Source organism: Marmota flaviventris, chromosome 2, assembly GCF_047511675.1.
Source record: "Marmota flaviventris isolate mMarFla1 chromosome 2, mMarFla1.hap1, whole genome shotgun sequence".
In the NCBI taxonomy this organism is placed as follows: Eukaryota; Metazoa; Chordata; class Mammalia; order Rodentia; family Sciuridae; genus Marmota; species Marmota flaviventris.
This window is the reverse complement of record NC_092499.1, coordinates 68,558,248-68,578,813: the sequence shown is the minus strand read 5'-3', so window position 1 is coordinate 68,578,813 and position 20,566 is coordinate 68,558,248.

Below are 20,566 nucleotides of genomic sequence, written 5' to 3'. Positions count from 1 at the left end.
ATCCAAACTATAGTAACCCTCAAAACCATCTGCCAAGGTAGGTACTGTTTATGCTCTCAATTTACAGAGAAGACTAATATTCAGAGAAGTACCTTGCCCAACATCACACAGGTAGTAAGTAACAGAGTCCAAATCGGATCTGTTTCACTACAAAGCTCATTTTCTCTGTATTGCTGCTATCCCTAAGGCTTTATTCTCTAGTTATGGGGAGAGGACAAAATATACAAGAAAGACCTCCTTGCCTATTAACAAATGATAAGTGAGAAATGAGTGAGAATTATATGGACTTTTCGGAAGTTCCTTCTGCAGTTTTAGGTTCCTCTTAGAACTTCATAGTAACTCCCAGAGCTCCTTACCTGAGCTGACTGGATTTCAGACCTAGAGACTGCCTAGCTCCCCTAGGTTCTCTTCTGAATTCTATAGGTTTTTCAGGCCCAGTCTTGCATCCTTCCTTTGGAGTCCCTCATTCTTCCACTCTCATGCTCTGGAAGCTTCATTCAGACACCTGAAGACTAGAAACGACCTGCCTTTGCTCTGTCCACCCCAACATGGTTGGGAGGAGAGAGAGATGGGGCTTCTACAGAGGACAGAGAACACAGGCCTCTGTGCAGACAGGTCAGAATGGAAGCCAGAGCCGGGGATCAGTTTTTAGCTCAACCATTTCCCAGCTGTGTGTGCTTGAACACTCTCCTGACCTCTTTGATGTTTCTCTGTAAAATGGGAATAGTAGAAGAATCTATCATAAAAATGTTGTGAGAATTAAAAGAAATGATGAATTGTAATGTGCCTATCACCTTGTAAAGGCTCAATAAATGGTTGCTTGAAAACAACCCAGAGATCTTTGAAACAAAGGGCTTCCCAGATGTAAGGAAGCCTTGACCTAAGAAGGGAAAGCAGCAGGCTTCTGAGGGAAGAGGAGGTACCCAGGGAATCATGCCCTTTGTTGAGTTCTCTGCATCCACTTTCTCAAGCAGGCCCAATCATGAAGTGAGTCAGTCTGACATACTGACATCAGATTCATCTATAAAAGCAATTTAGGGTTGGAGATGTAGCTCAGTGGTAGGATGCTTGTCTAGCATTCATGAAGCCCTGGGTTCAATTCGCCACGTACGGGGGGGGGGGGGGATAGAGCCGCTTTTCCCCATATCCCTGGGTCACAAGTGTCACCTGGGTCACTTATTTAGAATACAGATTCTCCCTAGAAGGTTCTAAATCAGGCTCCTCTGGGGCAGGTGTTGGGGATACGCATTTTGCACAAGCACCTTAGTGAAGGAAATGTCTAAGGTGCTCATGTGTCTACTGTGTAGTGGAATCTACATCATGGGCAAAGTTATCACCCCAATTTTAAAGGAAAGTCTATTAAGACCCACTCACTCTGGCCCAAGAGAGCTGACTATCCAAGGAATCTGAAACTTGGTTGTTACACCAGTGGCAGCTTGAAATCCACCACAGCAGTAGTTACATCAAGATTTCTTCTGGCCACAAGGTAGCTCACAGGTGCTCCTGTCTGATTCCTTCAGAACACTACAGAGTGTTGATCATCATGAACGCTTCCTAGCAGTTCTCTGGTTTTCAGAACCTGGCTTAATCTGAATATTATCTTTCTCTCTATGGAAATCCATAAACACTATATACAATCAGCAAATAAGCATTTTGTTTGTTTTTTTGCAAGCTGGTTTACTGGCACAACATTTATCTCCCGTCAGCAATAGAACTAGAGTTCACCTGTGTTCTCCTGAGTGCAGGAGCATTCTCTTGCATTTAACCCCTGGAGCTTCCCTACCCTCTCCACTCCTGCACAGATCTATTAAGGGCTCAAATTCTACAAAAGATCATCTTCCATAGAGTTGGCACACTTTCTAGTTATAGAATCCAAGTGTTAGCTTTCCACAGCAGGTTCATGCCTCCCTCTAGTGGATGGGAAAGAGTACAACTAGCCAGATTCCTGTTTGTTTTTAAATCATCATGTGATAATGTGTGACGTGTTAACACAATATTTAGTGGCTTATTCAACTAATTTCCAAGAGCAGCACAAAAGGAAGGCAAGTAAAATAGTCAGGAAGGGCTCACATTCAGGTGAATTTCCACACAGGCTCTTTTCAGGCCAGCCTCTCATACTTGTGATACCCCAGGCAAGCTTACAAATGGAGGCTCACAAGTGTCTTAATTTTGAAACATGAAAAATCAAGCTAATAAAATGTATTTCATATTTTCAATGTACCTTTGAAATGACAAAACTGAGAATTTTGTGTAGGGCTAGGAGTGTAGCTCAGTTGTAGGGCCCTTGGCTATCCTGCAAGGTGGCCTGGGTTCAATTCCCAGTCCTGGGGTTTGGCAGGGGAGGGGGGTGTAGTATTAAAAAGCTATGCTTTGCTAGGACTGAAAGTTAGCAAAATATCAAAGAACTAGGTTCTATTACTATTATGTATGTCTGGGTTTTGATGATGAAGCAGCAAGATTTGAATCAGTAATAACATGAACACATATTTAAATCATAATTACTCCACAGAATTTATATCTCTTGCCTTTATTTAAAAAACCCATTAATTATTTTGTTATAATTGAGTTTTTATGTAACTTATGTTCCATTATCTAAAGGATAAAAAGTAAAATGTGATTGTTTTTCAAATTGTAATTTCAAAATGAACAAAATTTGAATGTATATTTATCCAAAAAGAAAAAGTTTTAAAATAAAAAAGTTAAAATAATGGTAAATGTTTTCAAAAGAGCTATTTTTTTTCTTAAATATTAAAAACTGCTTATGAGCTAGGCTGGGAATGTAATACAGACTGGTATGGGCAAGACCCTAGGTTCCATCCCCAACACCACCAAAAATGTAAATAAAAAACTGCTTATGGAAATTAATAGGTAGCAGGGTATAGTGGTGCATGCCTGGACTCCCAGCTTAGGTTCACAAGTTCAAGGCCAGCCTCAGCAACTTGGCAAGACCCTGTCCCCCTGCCCCCGCCCAAACACCCAGCAAAAAAAAAAATAGGACTGGGATATAGCTCAGTAGTAAAGCACCCCTTGGATTCAATCTTCAATACCAAAAAAAGAAAGAAAGAAAAGAGAATTATTAACAGGTAAAATGCAAGTCATATTTAATAAAATCAATATTTTTAATAAAACTAAATTTTTAAAATTTGTACTATTATATGAAATATTTTATAAAAATGAAAGCAGTCAGAATTATAGCATTTAATGCACATTTGATTGATGCAATAAAGAAATATGCAGGGGTTGGGGTTGTGGCTCAGTGGCAGAGTGCTTGCCTCGCACATGTGAGGCACTAGTTTCGATCCTCAGTACCACATAAAAATAAATAAACAAAATATTTAAAAAAGAAACATGCATGTTATGTTTAGACCTAGACATAGTCTAGTTCATCTTAAGAGTCAAGATGAACTATTTAATTTTGTAGAATATTCCTCAGCTGTTGCAGATACAGTGCTAATTCCTGGGTAGCTCTGGAAGCATGAATTAGAACCTGAATGGAGGTAAGAAAATGGGACTAGAGGAAAATGATACTTCATTAAGTAAGAAGCAATTACAGTTTAGTTCTTAGGAAGAATTAGGCAAGTTAATTCTATCCCTGTCTTTTAACTAAGTGCTTCTGCTGCTCACCTTGGTCCTGCCCTTCAAAATTCTGTCCATCTCTGATATCAACAGAAACACAAACTTTCACAGCTTTTGGCTGCTAACTGGATGTTGTTTCAAGGACATGGGGCCTAGAGAAAGACAAAGGGTCCTTATATATACCTAGTTTGTTGAGAAAGATTTTATTAGGAATGGAGATTGGATTTTGTCAATTTTTTTTTTAATTTGGTATAGGAGATTAAACCCAGGGGTGCTTAACCACTCAGCCACATCCCCAGCCCTTTAAAAAAAATTATTTTTTAGTTGGACACAATACCTTTATTTCACTTAATTATTTTTTTTTTCATGTGGTGCTGAGGATGGAACCCAGGGTCTCACACGTTCGAGGTGAGCGCTACACCGCTGAGCCACCATCTCAGTGCCCCCAGATTTTTTTTATTTTTTATTTTGAAACAGGGTCTCACTGAATTGCTTAGGGCCTCATTAAATTGCTAAACTGGCTTTGAACTTGTGATCCTCCTGACTTAGCTTCTGGAGCTGCTGGAATAACAGAAGAGCTTCCCACTGTGCCCAGCTAAATCCCACTTTTTTTTTTTTAAATACATGACAGCAGAATGCATTTCAATTCATAGTACACATATAGAGCACAATTTTTCATGTCTCTGGTTGTACACAAAGTAAGAGTCACACCATCCGTGTCTTCATAGTGTACTTAGGGTAATAATGTCCATCTTATTCCACAATCTCTCCTACCCCCATGCCCCCTCCCATCTCCTCCCTCCCCTTTGCTCTATCTAAAGTTCTTCTATTCCTCCCATGCTCCCCACCCTACCCCCCATTATGGATTAGCATCCACATATCAGAGAAAACATTCGGCATTTGGTTTTTTAGGATTGGCTTACTTCACTTACCATGATATTCTCCAACTCCATCCATTTACCTGCAAATGCCATGATTTTATTCTCTTTTAATGCTGAGTAATATTCCATTGTGTATATATACCACATTTTCGTTATCCATTCATCTATTGAAGGGCATCTAGGTTGATTCTACAATTTAGCTATTGTTAATTGTGCTGCTGCTATAAACACTGATGTGGCTGCAGCCACATGTTGTTTTTAAGTCCTTTGGGTATAAACTGAGGAGTGGGATAGCTGGGTCAAAGTTTTCCAAGGAGTCTCCATACTGCTTTTCAGATTGGTTGGACCAATTTGCAGTCCCACCAGCAATGTATGAGTGTGCCTTTTCCCCACATCCTCGCCAACACTTATTATTGTTTGTATTCTTAATATCTGCTGTTCTGACTGGAGCGAGATGAAATCTTAGAGTAGTTTTGATTTGCATTTCTCTAATTACTAGAGATGTTGAACATTTTTTCATATATTTGTTGATTTGATTGTATATCATCTTCTGAGAAGTGTCTGTTCAGTTCCTTTACCCATTTATTGTTATTCAGTTTTTTGGCATTAAGTTTTTTGAGTTATTTATATGCCCTACAGATTAGTGCTCTATATGATGTGTGTGTGGTAAAAGTTTGCTCCCTTTCTGTAGTCTCTCTATCTATCTCACTGCTTGTTTCTTTTGCAGAAAAGAAGCTTTTCAGTGTGAATCCATCCCATTTATTGATTCTTGATTTTATTTCTTGCACTATAGGAGTCTTGTTAAAGTTGGGGCCTAATCCGACATGATGAAGGTTTGGGCCTACTTTTTCTTCTATTAGGCCCAAGGTCTCTTGTCTAATTTCTAGGTCCCTGATCCACTTTGGGTTAAGTTTTGTGCATGGTGAGAGACAGGGGTTTAATTTCATTTTGCTACATTTGGATTTCCAGTTTTCCCAGTATCATTTGTTGAAGAGACTATCTTTTTGCCAATGTATGTTTTAAACCCCCCCCCTTGTCTAATATATTAGAGATAACTGTATTTGTGTGGGTTTGTCTCTGTGTCTCTATTCTGTACTATTGGTCTACATGTCTGTTTTGGTGCCAATACCATACTGTTTTTGTTACTTTGGCTCTGTAATATAATTTAACATCTGATATTGTGATGCCTCCTGCTTCACTTTTCTTGCTAAGGATTGCTTTGGCTATTCTGGGTTTCTTATTTTTCCAGATGAATTTCATGATTGCTTTTTCTATTTCTATGAGGAATGTCATTGGGATTTTGATTGGAATTGCATTAAATCTGTATAGTGCTTTTGGTAGTATTGTCATTTTGACAATATTCTGCCTATCCAAGAACAAGGGAGATCTTTCCATCTTCTAAGATTTTCTTTAATTTCTTTAGTTTTCATTGTAGAGGTCTTTCATTTTGAAGGCATCGACAAATTTCTAAAGTCATATGATTTGCCAAAACTGAATTAGGATGATATACATAATTTAAACAGATCAATTTCAAGCAATGAAATAGAAGATGCCAGTAGAAGCCTACCAATCAAGAAAAGCTCAGGACTAGATGGATACACAGCTGAGTTCTACAAGACCTTCAAAGAAGATTATCAACATTCCTCAAATTATTCCAAGAAATAGAAAAAGAGGGAACACTTCCAAACTCATTCTGTGAGGCCAATATCACCCTGATTCCAAAACCAGACAAAGACACATCAAAGAAAGAAAACTTCAGACCAATATCTCTAATGAACATAGATGCAAAAATTCTCAATAAAATTCTGGCAAATAGAATACAAAAGTATATTAAAAAGGTGGTGCACCACAATCAAGTGGGGTTCATCTCAGGGATGAACATTGGTTCGACATATGGAAACCAACAAAGGTAATTCATCACATCAATAGACTTAAAGATAAGAATCATATGATCATCTCAATAGATGCAGAAAAAACATTCAACAAAATACAGCATTGCTTCATATTCAAAACAATAGAAAAACTAGGGATAACAGGAACATATCTAACATTGTAAAAACTATCTATGCTAAGCCCAAGGCCACCATCATTCTAAATGGAGAAAAATTGAAAGCATTCCCTGTAAAAACAGGAACAAGACAGGGATACCCTCTTTCACCACTTCTATTTAACATAGTCCTTGAAACTCTAGCCACAGCAATTAGACGAAAGAAATTAAAGGGATACAGATAGGAAAAGAAGAACTCAAAGTATCACTATTTGCCAACGACATGATTCTATACCTAGAGGATCCAAAAAATTCCACCAGAAAACTTTTAGAATAAATTAATTCAGCAAAGTAGCTGGATATAAAATCAACACCCATAAGTAAAAGGCATTTCTGTACATCAGTGACAAATCCTCTGAAAGGGAAACTAGGAAAACTACCCCATTTACAAAAGCCTCAAAAACAATAAAATACTTGGGAATCAACCCACTTTAAAAAAAAAATTTTGTTTTAGTTGAAGATGGACACAATACCTTTATTTATTTATTTTTATGCGGTGCTGAGGATCAAACCCAGTGCCTCACACATGCTAGATGGATGCTCTACCACTGAGCCATAACCCCAACACTAAATCCTACTTTTTATCCATAAAAAGTTCACCTGCAGCAGTAGCTTAACCCCATGCATGCCTGGTTCTCCAACCAGATGCACTCACTATAAACACATTTAGGGATACAAACCCAGAGAGTCTGGCTTGGAGGCCAGGCTCTTTAACACTTACTCTGCATGACCTCTTCCATCACAATCACACCCATTCCTCGATATCAGTTGTCATCTGGAAACAAGTAGCAACAACATACTTTAGAAGCCTTCTTTCCATAGTCCTTTGGCATGGACTTTTTTCTCCTGGGTTGGAAGTACTGAGGATTTCCCAAAACGCAAAATTGCTTTTTAGCTTATCTCTTTTATCATTAATGAAGGGTAATTGGCAAAGCTGGGGCAAAAGATTTATTAAGAGGCTTTCTGTTCAGTCATTCTCTTACTAGTTTTTGACATTAAGCAAATGATTTAAATTCCCTGATCTTTAGTTTCTCTTATTGGAAAAAAAAGGGGGGAGGATCAAAAAGAAATGGGGGAGGGGTGGAGAATAAGTCCCAGGCATTTTATGAGAATTAAATGAGATAATCTAAAGTATGTGGCACAATGTTTATGGTACAGTAGGTGTTCAATAAATGATAACTATTATTGTCAAACTCTTTCTTCTATCATTAAAATGGTGTAAAAGTGGAATTATTTGGCACTTCTGGAAACAGGAAGGAATACAAAGTGATCCCTCATAATCAACACCCATTTGCTGCTTAAAAGAATATGCTAAGTGGAAATAGTTACATAAGCCAAAGATGCTATGGTATAATATTATTTTAACAGGATTTTTTCAGTTGCAAGTAATAAGAAGCTTGACCCTCATGAACTTAATACAGAAAATGCAGCATCTCACAAGTATGACCTCAGAGTAGCTACAAATTTAATTAATTCAGAAACTCATGTCAATAAATCTGTTCTTTCCATTTTCTGCTCTGCTGTCCTTGGTGTGACTGATTTTGTCCTGGGGGCAGCTCATCCATGATTCTAGATGGCTGTAGTAGTGCAAGGGTCACATTCAGGCAAAATATTCAGTAAGGACAGAGGATGAACCACTACTTGAGTCTTCGGGAGTAAAGAAAAGTTTCCCAGTAGCTCTCCTAGCATGTTTTGCATGTCTCCTTGGCCAAAACTGAGTCACACCTCCAAACAAACCACTGGCTAAGGGACTGGAACACCTTAAATAGTTTTGTCTTATCAGCATTTATCTTCTCTCTCTCTCTCTCTCTCTCTCTCTCTCTCTCTCCCCCTCTCTCTCTCTCTCTCTCTCTCTCTCTCTCTCTCTCTCTATATATATATATATATATATATATATATATATATATGTACTGGGGATCAGAACCCAGGGGAGCTTTACCACTGAGCTACATCCCAGCCCTTTTTATTTTTTATTTTGAGACAGGGCTTCCCTAAGTTGCTTAGGGCCTAGCTAGGTTGCTGAGGCTGGCTTTGAACTTGTGATCCTCCTGCCTCAGCCTTCCCAGTCACTAGGATTACAGGTGTGTGCCACCACACTTGGCTAGTATCTCTCTTCTCTGAGCACAGGACCATAGAGCAAAGGACAGAACCCTAACAAACATGGAATGCAGTAGCAAAGAAAAAGGAAATTACTATTAGAGTAAGAAACTGAGAGTATCTATTTCAGTTAGGGAACTTTCTTGAGATCCAGGCAGAGCTGCCCTTTTAGAATTCTGTATTTGAATGTGACATTATAAAGGATGATATAACTCATTATGATTGTAGAAAGGGCATTATGGAAGACCTAATGACACCCCAAAACAGCAATGAAAAGACAGTAAGGTATTTCAAAATTGAAATTAGCATCACATGTCTTGGCCAAATTATATTGTTATATTGTGTGTGTATATAAATGTGTAATAACAAATCCATCATTACGTACAACTATAATAATACACTGATAAAAAATGTAGAGAAAAAAATTGCATCACATGTATTACAGTGATATTTAATATAAAATTATAAAGATACGGTTCCAAAGGTAAAATTAAAGTATAAGAATACAGTTTGCCTTTTTCAAGAGATTCTAGGGAACTTACATATACAGCACTTTCATATGCTTCAGCAGGGCCAGACACAGCATTATCACATCTTCCATTTTGCCTATGTCCTTAAAAGTCCTTAGTAGGTACAACAAAAAAAGGGCATATTGATTTCAAAATCCCATTTACAGTGCCTTCAAAATATTTAAAAATTCAATCTGTCTGACCTAATCCTCTTACTTCCGTGTTCCTGGTCATTCTCCATCAGTTACCTAGTACACCCTTCCCTGCAAAATAAAGGGTTTTTTTTTTTTTATTTGTTTGTTTGTTTTTTGGTAATAGATTTTTGCCCACACTTCCCTATAATCATTTCAAGTTTGCCCACACTTCTCTAAAATCATTTCAACTCACACTAGACTGGAAGACTTAAGGATGCTAAAATGTCAGTAAATCTGTTTTTTCCATGAGAAAGTATCTTAACTTAGAGATTGTTTTCAAAATAATCATAGGGCCCTATTAACTAGGGCTACATGATATTAAAGAAAACTATATTAAAGTGGCTAGCCACAGTAGCCCATGCCTGTAATCCCAGCTATATGGGAGGCTAAAGCAGGAGGATAGCAAGTTTGAGGCCAGTCTCAGCAATTTAGTGAGACCCTGTCTCAAAATAAAAAATAAAAAGAGCTGAGGATGCAGCTCAATGGTAGAAGACCCCTGGGTTGAGACCCCAGAAAATTATATTAAAATGCCTTAGAAGGAGAACGTGATATTACTTTATAAAACTCTAATTCATGTTTAGGCCTCTTGAGATTTTAAAACCTACACTACTAGTAGAACAACTTTGCTTTACATTTTAAAAGCTTACGTTTTTTCCTAGCTTCTATATTCTCTTCTAGCCATTGTACAGTGAAGTCAGTGCTGTGAAACAGATACCAATCTTAGGTGCATTGTTTATGAAAACATGACTATAAAGCTTTGCAAACTCAAAGGAAAAACTATTAGTAAAATAATAGATCATGGACTGTATCACAGGCAGAGTGGTCATAGTTATTCTATAGATCTATAGATAAAGTATATATGTGATATAGCTATTCTCTCTGACTAAATGGAAGGGATTTTAAAATGAAAACCCACAACCTCAGACCATTTATTTCAGATTACTGGGCCAGTTTATTTACAAGGAAGGCTGGGGTGAATGTCAATGGGAGAGCACTTGCCTAGCAATGAATAAGGCCCTGGGTTGGATTCCCAGAGCTGAAGAAAAAAGTGGGGAAAAACAGGCAGGGGGAGAATAAAAGGAAAAAAAGAAAAGCAAAAACAAGTCCTAAAAGAAACGAATGTGATATTTTTTTCAGAAAGAGTTGAAGACATAATTTAACTATTAAAAGTCATTATTTGCAATCACATTTATACCCATTTCTTGCATTGCTTCTACTTAATCAATTTTGCCTGTGAAGTAAAAAAAAAGGGTATTTAAATTACTGTAAACTGCCTTTGAAGAATTAAACTACTATATTTTATTTGTCAAATTAACTTTAATGTATAAACATCTATTTACAAATGAAATTTGGGAAAGTCTTTTATTATTACAGAATTAGTCTGCTCTAAGTCAACACTTAAATTATTTCTGCATATTCACATATTATATTAACCAACTATCTAAAGCCCCTGAGTGTGATTAAGATTTGCTAAATGGGTACCAATGATCTTGTAGTAACAGTGACACTTCATCTTATCAAAAAGTTATTTGGGGGGCTGGGGATGTGGCTCAAGCGTGCTTGCCTGGCATGCGTGTGGCCCGGGTTCGATCCTCAGCACCACATACAAACAAAGATGTTGTGTCCGCCGAAAACTAAAAAATAAATATTAAAATTCTCTTAAAAAAATTATTTGGCCACAATACTTGAGTAAGACATAAACTACAGAATAACACCAAAAACTGAAGATGGGGATTTATACTTCAGGGAAGATGGATAGATGCATTTTTCTATATTCCTCCTGAAAATTACAACTAAGGTACCTAAGCATTGTATTAAATCAAACATAAGACTCTAAAAGACTGAAAGAAAAAGGCAGGCCAGTCGGACCTGCAGAACAACATGGTGGTTAGTTGCATATGTTTTCTTTTATGCCTCACATACCCCATACTTACAGTAGAGGAAGCTGCCTGCCCAAACATGGAACAGGCACAAACCAAAAAGGAAAAAAAAAAAAAAAAAAAAAGTCTCAATAAAAGCCTATTTTCTCTAGCAAAAGGACCAGGAAAAAGAAGTCTAGCAAGACAGAAAACTTTTGTACAATAACAGCTCTCCTCCAACCAAACACCACAAGGGGAAAAATAATAGCAAAACCAAGCCAGTCACACCAGCAAAGGTTGAGTGGGGAGCCCAGATATATACCCTTGCAAGCCTGTCAGATGTCTAACAGCAGTGCCATGCCAGGGCCATGCCAGAGCAGGCCAACTTAGAGAAGCTGGGTTTTCTTTCTCTCCTGGTTATGAGCTCCTCCCACTTCTATGCTGTTACTGGAGACCACATAGGGGCCTGAACCTTGGAATCCATACCTGCTGGGCAATAATGATGCAGCCCTCCACTTCTTTGCTGGGGTAATGCAGCATAGTGAAGAGTCCAAACTTTCATCACCACCCAGCAGTAACTAAGGAATACCACTACAGTGTCTATAGAGACCACAAAGAAGCTGAAACTCCCACACCCACCCAGGAGTAATAAGGAGTCCCCTCCCTGGGTGTCAGTGGAGGCTAATCTCAACTTGTTAGTATCTGATAATACCTATTTTCTCCCTGGGATAGCAGTGTCAGAGAAAGCCAGAGTTTTTAAAACATCCAGAATCTCATCAAAAGAGAGACAGAGAGACAGAGAGAGAGAGAGAGAGAGAGAGAGAGAGAGAGAGAGAGAGAGGCAGGCCAGGTTTCTGATTATTTGCCATACCAAGTACTAGAAACGGCTCAAACTGGATTTAAAAAAAAAACAATAGGGCCAGGCAAGGTGGCACATGCCTGTAATCCTAGCAGCTCATGAGGCTGAGGCAGGAGCCTTAAGGCACTAAGCAACTCAGTGAAACCCTGTCTCTAACTAAAATACAAAAATAGGGCTGGAAATGTGGCTCAGTGGCTAAGTGCTCCCGAGTTCAATCCCCAGTACAAAAAAAAAAAAAAAAAAGAACTACATGTAAATGCACTCACAACAAATACCAAATATGTGTACAGTGGGGAAAATGGGAGATTTAGAAAATGGTAGACTTTTTGGAAAACTCTGAAGTGTAACTTTAAAGATTTACAGGTATCTTCCTCACTTTTCCAATTTAAAGTGAAAAATAGTTTTATCAACTTACTACATGAAATAAAGTCATTAATATTAAAATAATATATGATCAATTTCATTGCCCAGAGCAACACCTATAATTCACAAAAAATCTTTTTTCCCCATCTAAATCTAATATTCCTTTTAAAAAAAGTTATTGGGCTGGGGCTGGGGCTGGGGCTCAGGGGTAGAGCACTTGCCTAGCACAGGTGAAGCACTGTGTTCAATCTTCAGCACCACATAAAAATAAAGGTTAAAAAAAAGTTATTGAAAGAAATTTTTCCTTCCAGATATTTTGAGGGTCTTTTTGTTCCTTATATTTTTCTTCAACTTAGAACCATTCACAAAAGTGCTTCATAAAAAAATGATGCAGGTGCCCCATTTGCTGAGTGAGCATCTAAATTTCCTGCTTAAGAACTTTCATTCTCTATAGAAAAAGGAAAAAAACAAAAACCAAACAACCATTTTCTGTTAATCATCAGTCATTTACAGTGACATTGTAGTGACAAAAAAACTATGAATAAATACTAAGGGAAGACATTTTTTTAAGATTTTTGACATTCTAATTTTATGGTATTGGGGATTGAACATAGGGGTGGCTTAACCACTGAGCCACATTCCCAGTCTTTTTTATTTTGAAAGAGGGCCTCACTAAGTTGCTTGGGCTGGCTTTGAACTTGTGATCCTCTGGCCTCAGCCTTCCAAGCCACTGGGATTACAGGTGTTCATCACCATGCCCGGCTTGGACATTTACATTTTAATTTTAAAAATAAATAGATCTGAGGGCAGGGGATGTAGCTTAGTGGTAGAGTGCTTACTTAGCCTGTAAGAGACTTTGGTATATGGAGTAAGATAGTTTTAAAATAGTGATAAAGTTCTAAAATAAGTTTGAAAAAAAACAAGATTCAAAAATTATGAATCTGCCAGGCACAGTGGCATCCACCCATAATCTCAGACACTCAGGAAGCTGAGGCAGAAGTTTTGCAAGCTCAATGCTTTCAGTGTAGGTAGTTGGTCAGAGAGGAGCTGGAATGGAAGAACTGGAAGGTGAGAAAGTGGTGGCAGCTCTAAGAGCCCCTGATCAGTGATTGAGCCAGAGGACCCAATAACCATCATGCTACTCCATAAGGACACAAATTCCTTCTCTCCTTTTGTGGGTGGTGCTAAGGAAGAAATTCATCTGAGGATGGTGGGCAGACTACTCAGAGCCACCAAATGACACCACCACTCTTCCCCAACATTCTACCAAAGGAGTAATCATACTTCTCCACAGATTTTCAGGCACACATTATGTTCCCAAGGTCTGGCTTGTGCCCACCAACTGTTCTGAGGGTAGTTGACTGCTATATGATCTTCTATCCATGCCACTAGGCCAGAAAGGACAAAATGACCCTAGTACAAAAGGACACAGCACAGGCTTCTTATGACTCCTTCAAATAGGCAGCCACTACACAAGCACTGGCCTGAAGAGGCATGGCTACTGCCACTGCAAGGTTTCATGACACTGTAAATTCCACCCCATCCTAACAAAAGCCTAAAGCCTAATCATTTCAATGCACTTTTGTCCCTAGCCTATCTGACCATCCTTCTCTCTGAGATGTATCTCACCATCTTTATCCCTGTCTCTTGCCTTGCAGGAAACCTGCTCCAGTTACCATCCTTGCCTTGCTGGACTTCTGTTTCTATGTTGGGGTGATTGCACTAACCTTAGGCATTACACCCAAGGGCTGAGGATCATTTTACAGTCACTTTCAACCTCTGGTAACGCCATCTCAGGTTGTGAGACCTTGTCTCAAATTTTAAAAGAGAAGGTTCAGGTAGAGTCTAGGGATATAGCTTAGGGGGCAAAGTGCTTTCCTAGCATGCCAGGCCCTGGGTTCAAACCCCAATATCATACATAAATTCACACAAAATCACAAAAAAGTATGGATCTCTATAAATAGAAATTACAATGTAGTAGATTTGGCTAACACTTTGGTTTTTTTTTTATTGGTTGTTCAAAACATTACAAAGCTCATGACATATCATCTTTCATACATTTGATTCAAGTGAGTTATGAACTCCCATTTTTACCCCAAATACAAATTGCAGAATCACATCAGTTACACATTCACATTTTTACATAATGCCATATTTGTGACTGTTGTATTCTGCTGCCTTTCCTATCCCCTACTATCCCCCCTCCCCTCCCCTCCCATCTTCCCTCTCTACCTCATCTGTTGTTGTTCAGTTCTCTCCCTTGATTTCCCCCCTTTCCCCTCACAACCTCTTATATGTGATTTCGTATAACATTGAGGGTTTCCTTCCGTTTCCATGCAATTTCCCTTCTCTCTCCCTTTCCCTCCCACCACTCGTCTCTGTTTAATGTTAATCTTTTCCTCATGCTCTTCCTCCCTGCTCAGTTCTTATTGCTCTCCTTAAATCAAAGAAGACATTTGGTATTTGTTTTTTAAGGATTGGCTAGCTTCACTTAGCATAATCTGCTCTAATGCCATCCATTTCCCTGCAAATTCCATGATTTTGTCATTTTTTAGTGCTGCGTAATACTCCATTGTGTATAAATGCCACATTTTTTTAATCCATTCATCTATTGAAGTGTATCTAGGTTGGTTCCACAGTCTAGCTATTGTGAATTGTGCTGCTATGATCATTGATGTGGCAGTATCCCTATAGTACGCTCTTTTAAGGTCCTCAGGGAATAGTCAGAGAAGGGCGATAGCTGGGTCAAATGGTGGTTCCATTCCCAGCTTTCCCAGGAATCTCCACACTGCTTTCCATATTGGCCGCACCAATTTGCAGTCCCACCAGCAATGTACAAGTGTGCCCTTTTCCCCACATCCTCGCCAGCACTTGTTGTTGTTTGACTTCATAATGGCTGCCAATCTTACTGGAGTAAGATGGTATCTTAGGGTGGTTTTGATTTGCATTTCTCTGACTGCTAGAGATGGTGAGCATTTTTTCATGTACTTATTGATTGATTGTATGTCCTCCTCTGAGAAGTGTCTGTTCAGGTCCTTGGCCCATTTGTTGATTGGGTTATTTGTTATCTTATTGTTTAATTTTTTGAGTTCTTTGTATATTCTGGAAATTAGGGCTCTATCTGAAGTGTGAGGAGTAAAGATTTGTTCCCAGGATGTAGGCTCCCTATTTACTTCTCTTATTGTTTCTCTTGCTGAGAAAAAACTTTTTAGTTTAAGTAAGTCCCATTTGTTTATTCTTGTTATTAACTCTTGGGCTATGGGCGTCCTATCAAGGAATTTGAAGCCTGACCCCACAATATGTAGATCGGAGCCAACTTTTTCTTCTATCAGGTGCAGAGTCTCTGATTTGATACCAAGCTCTTTGATCCATTTTGAGTTAACTTTTGTGCATGGCAAGAGAAAGGGGTTCAGCTTCATTTTGTTGCATATGGATTTCCAGTTTTCCCAGCACCATTTGTTGAAGATGCTATCCTTCCTCCATTGCATGCTTTTAGCCCCTTTATCAAATATAAGAAAGTTGTAATTTTGTGGATTGGTCTCTGTGTCCTCTATTCTGTACCATTGGTCCACCTGCCTGTTTTGGTACCAGTACCATGCTGTTTTTATTACTATTGCTCTGTAGTACAGTTTGAAATCTGGTATCGCTATACCTCCAGATTCACACTTCCTGCTTAGAATTGCTTTTGCTATTCTGGGTCTTTTGTTTTTCCATATGAATTTCATGATTGCTTTATCTATTTCTACAAGAAATGCCGTTGGGATTTTGATTGGCATCGCATTAAACCTGTAGAGAACTTTGGGTAATATCACCATTTTGATGACGTTAGTTCTGCCTATCCATGAACAGGGTACATTTTTCCATCTTCTAAGATCTTCTATCTCTCTCTTTAGGGTTCTGTAGTTTTCATTGTATAAATCTTTCACCTCTTTTGTTAGGTTGATTCCCAAGTATTTTATTTTATTTTTTTTTGAGGATATTGTGAATGGAGTGGTTTTCCCCATTTCCATTTCAGAAGTTTTGTTGCTGATATACAGGAATGCCTTTGATTTATGCGTGTTGATTTTATATCCTGCCACTTTGCTGAATTCATTTATTAACTCTAGCAGTTTCTTTGTAGACCCTTTTGGGTCTGTTAGATATATTATCATATCATCCGAAAATAGTGATAATTTAAGTTCTTCTTTTCCTATTTTTATGCCTTTAATTTCTTTTGTCTGTCTAATTGCTCTGGCTAGTATTTCAAGAACTAAATTGAATAGAAGTGGTGAGAGAGGGCATCCCTGTCTTGTTCCAGATTTTAGAGGGAATGCCTTCAGTTTTTCTCCATTTAGAATGATGCTAGCCTGAGGCTTAGCATATATAGCTTTTACAATGTTGAGGTAAGTTCCTGTTATCCCTAGTTTTTCTAGTGTTTTGAACATAAAGGGATGCTGTACTTTGTCGAACGCTTTTTCTGCATCTATTGAGATGATCATATGGTTCTTATCTTTAAGTCTATTGATGTGGTGAATAACATTTATTGATTTCCGTATATTGAACCAGACTTGCATCCCCGGGATGAATCCTACTTGATCATGGTGCACAATTTTTTTGATATGCTTTTGTATTCGATTCACCAGGATTTTATTGAGAATTTTTGCATCTAAGTTCATTAGAGATATTGGTCTGTAGTTTTCTTTCTTTGAAGTGTCTTTGTCTGGTTTCGGGATCAGGGTGATGTTGGCCTCATAGAATGAATTTGGAAGAGCTGCTCCTTCTTTTTCTATTTCTTGAAATAGCTTGAAAAGTATTGGTATTAATTCTTCTTTGAAGGTTTTGTAAAACTCCGCTGTATACCCATCCGGTCCAGGGCTTTTCTTGGTTGGTAGTCTTTTGATGGCTTCTTCTATTTCTTCCTTTGTTATTGGTCTGTTTAAATTGTGTGTGTCTTCCTGACTCAATCTGGGCAGATCATATGACTTAAGAAATTTATCGATATCTTCACTATCTTCTATTTTATTGGAATATAGGGTTTCAAAATACTTTCTAATTATCTTCTGTATTTCTGTAGTGTCTGTTGTGATATTGCCTTTTTCATCCCGTATGTTAGTAATTTGAGTTCTCTCTCTTCTTCTCTTTGATAGCATGGCTAAGGGTCTGTCGATCTTATTTATTTTTTCAAAGAACCAACTTTTAGTTTTATCAATTTTTTCAATGTTTTTTTTTGTTTCAATTTCGTTGATTTCCACTCTGATTTTAATTATTTCTTGTCTTCTACTACATTTGCTGTTGTTTTGCTCTTCCTTTTCTAGGGTTTTAAGATGTAGTGTGAGTTCATTTATTTGTTGTTGTTTTTTTTCTTTTTTTGAGGAATGAACTCCAGGAAATGAATTTCCCTCTTAAAACTGCTTTCATTGTGTCCCATAGATTCCGGTATGTTGTGTCTGTATTGTCGTTTATCTCTAAGAATTTTTTTTTAAAATGGTTTTAGTTTTTCTTTTTTAAAGAGAGAGTGTGAGAGAGAGAGGGAGAAGAGAGAGAGAGAGAATTTTTCAATATTTATTTTCTAGTTTTCGGCGGACACAACATCTTTGTTTGTATGTGGTGCTGAGGATCGAACCCGGGCTGCACGCATGCCAGGCGAGCGCACTACCGCTTGAGCCACATCCCCAGCCCCTCTAAGAATTTTTTTATTTCCTCCTTTATGTCTTCTGTAACCCATTGATCATTCAGTAACATATTGTTCATTTTCCAGGTGATGCAGGATTTTTCTTTCCTTCTTTTATCATTGACTTCCAGTTTCATTCCATTATGATCAGATATGGTGCATGGTATTATCGCCACACCTTTATATTTACTGATAGTTGCCCTATGGCATAATATATGGTCTATCTTTGAGTAGGATCCATGTGCTGCTGAGAAGAACGTGTATCCACTTGATGATGGTTGATATATTCTATATATGTCGGTTAAGTCTAGGTTATTGATTGTGTTATTGAGTTCTATAGTTTCTTTATTCAGCTTTTGTCTAGAGGATCTGTCTAATGGCGAGAGAGGTGTGTTGAAGTCACCCATAATTATTGTGTTGTGGTCTATTTGACTCTTGAACTTGAGGAGAGTTTGTTTTATGAATGTTGCAGCACCATTATTTGGTGCATACAAATTGATAATTGTTATGTCTTGTTGGTGGATGGTTCCTTTTAACAGTATATAGTGTCCTTCTTTATCCCTTTTGATTAACTTAGGTTTGAAGTTGATTTTATTCGATATGAGTATGGCCACTCCTGCTTGCTTCCGAGGGCCATGTGAGTGGTATGATTTTTCCTAATCTTTCACCTTCAGACTGTGTATGTCTTTTCCTATCATGAGTCTCCTGAAGGCAGCATATTGTTGGATTTGTTTTTTTAATCCAGGTTACTAGCCTATGTCTCTTGATTGGTGAATTTAAGCCATTAACATTTAAGGTTACAGTTGAAATATGGTTTGTACTTCCAGTCATGTTTATTTATTTATTTATTTATTTATTTTAGTTTGGCTAGTTTTTCCTCTTTGGTTATTTTTCTCTCCCTTTACTGAGATACCTCCCACTGTTAGTTTTGGGCGCTATTTTTCAATTCCTCTTCTTGTAGTATTTTGCTCAAAATGCTTTGCAGTGCTGGTTTTCTGGCTGCGAATTCTTTTAGCTTTTGTTTATCGTGAAATATTTTAATTTCATTGTCAAATCTGAAGCTTAATTTTGCTGGATACAGTATTCTTGGTTGGAATCCATTATTTTTCAGCGTTTGAAATACGTTGTTCCAGGATCTTCTCGCTTTCAAAGTCTGTGATGAAAAATCAGTCGTTAACCTAATTGGTTTACCCCTGAATGTAATCTGCCTCCTTTCTCTCGTAGCTTTTAATATTCTCTCCTTGTTCTGTATGTTGGCTATCTTCATAATTATATGTCTTGGAGTTGGTCTATTACAGTTTTGAATGTTTGGGGTCCTGTAGGATTCCAGAATTTGGCAATCCATTCCATCTTTCATCTCTGGGAAGTTTTCTAGGATTATTTCATTTAATAGGTTGTCCATTCCTTTGGTTTGAACCTCTATACCTTCTTCTACCCCAATGACTCTCAAGTTTGGTTTTTTTATGATATCCCATAACTCTTGGATAGATTGCTCATGAGATTTAAGCATCCTTTCTGTGTTGACTACATTCTTTTCAAGTTGATAAACTTTGTCTTCATTATCTGATGTTCTGATTTCTACTTGATCTAGTCTATTTGTAATATTCTCGTTAGAGTTTTTAATTTGGTTTATGGTTTCCTGCATTTCTAGGATTACTGTTTGGTATTTTTTTTTAATCTCTATCTCCTGGTAAAGCTCGTTCTTTGCAGTTTGAATTTGTTTGTTTAATTCGTTTTCAAAATATACTTTCATTGCTTGGACTTGCTGTCTCATGTCTTCTCTAATATTCCATTCCATCTGAGTTAGGTATGCCTTGAGTTCTTTCCCTGTCCATGTTTCTGATGCTTCTAGGTCCTCCTATAGATTTAAGTTGTCCTGCATTGTTTGTAATCCTTTTTTCCCTTGTTTTTTCATGTTGTTCACGTTACTTTCCAGCTCTGTTTGACTGCTGTGTAACTGCTTTCTCCTATAAATTTGTTTTGGTTTTGTATATCTCTGTTGTCTCTCCTTTGTGGTGGGAGATTATGCCTAGAAATGTTGGGCTTTATTGTACTTTAAAGCTGATTCATTCAATTCATAAAAGGCTTCTAGGTTCTGTATGCATATAGTGATTTGTTATTTGTTCTTAGGACTTTATGTTTAGGTTAGGTGCTATGATGGTATGAGGGTTAGTATGTCTTGGCTACTTTAGAAGATTGCTCTACTGAAGGGGGATACTAACAGGTGATTGGATCAGGGTGTTGGTAGTAGCTAGGTATTTAGGAGCCCTATAGACAGCCTCGAAACATTCACCTATTTGCATTTAGACAATTACACGTAATGGAAGACGTAATGCTTGGGATGAAAGTTGGGGGGTAGGGGAGGGAAGGTGCTCTTAAAAAGAAAGAAGGAGAGAGAGAGAGATAGATCAGAGGAGAATGAAAAGAACAATACAACTTGAAACGGGGAAAGAAGAAAGAAGGAAAAGGGGAGAGAGGAACAGAGAGAGAAGAGGAAAAAAAAAATTGAAGTCTTAGAGATCCATTTTCTT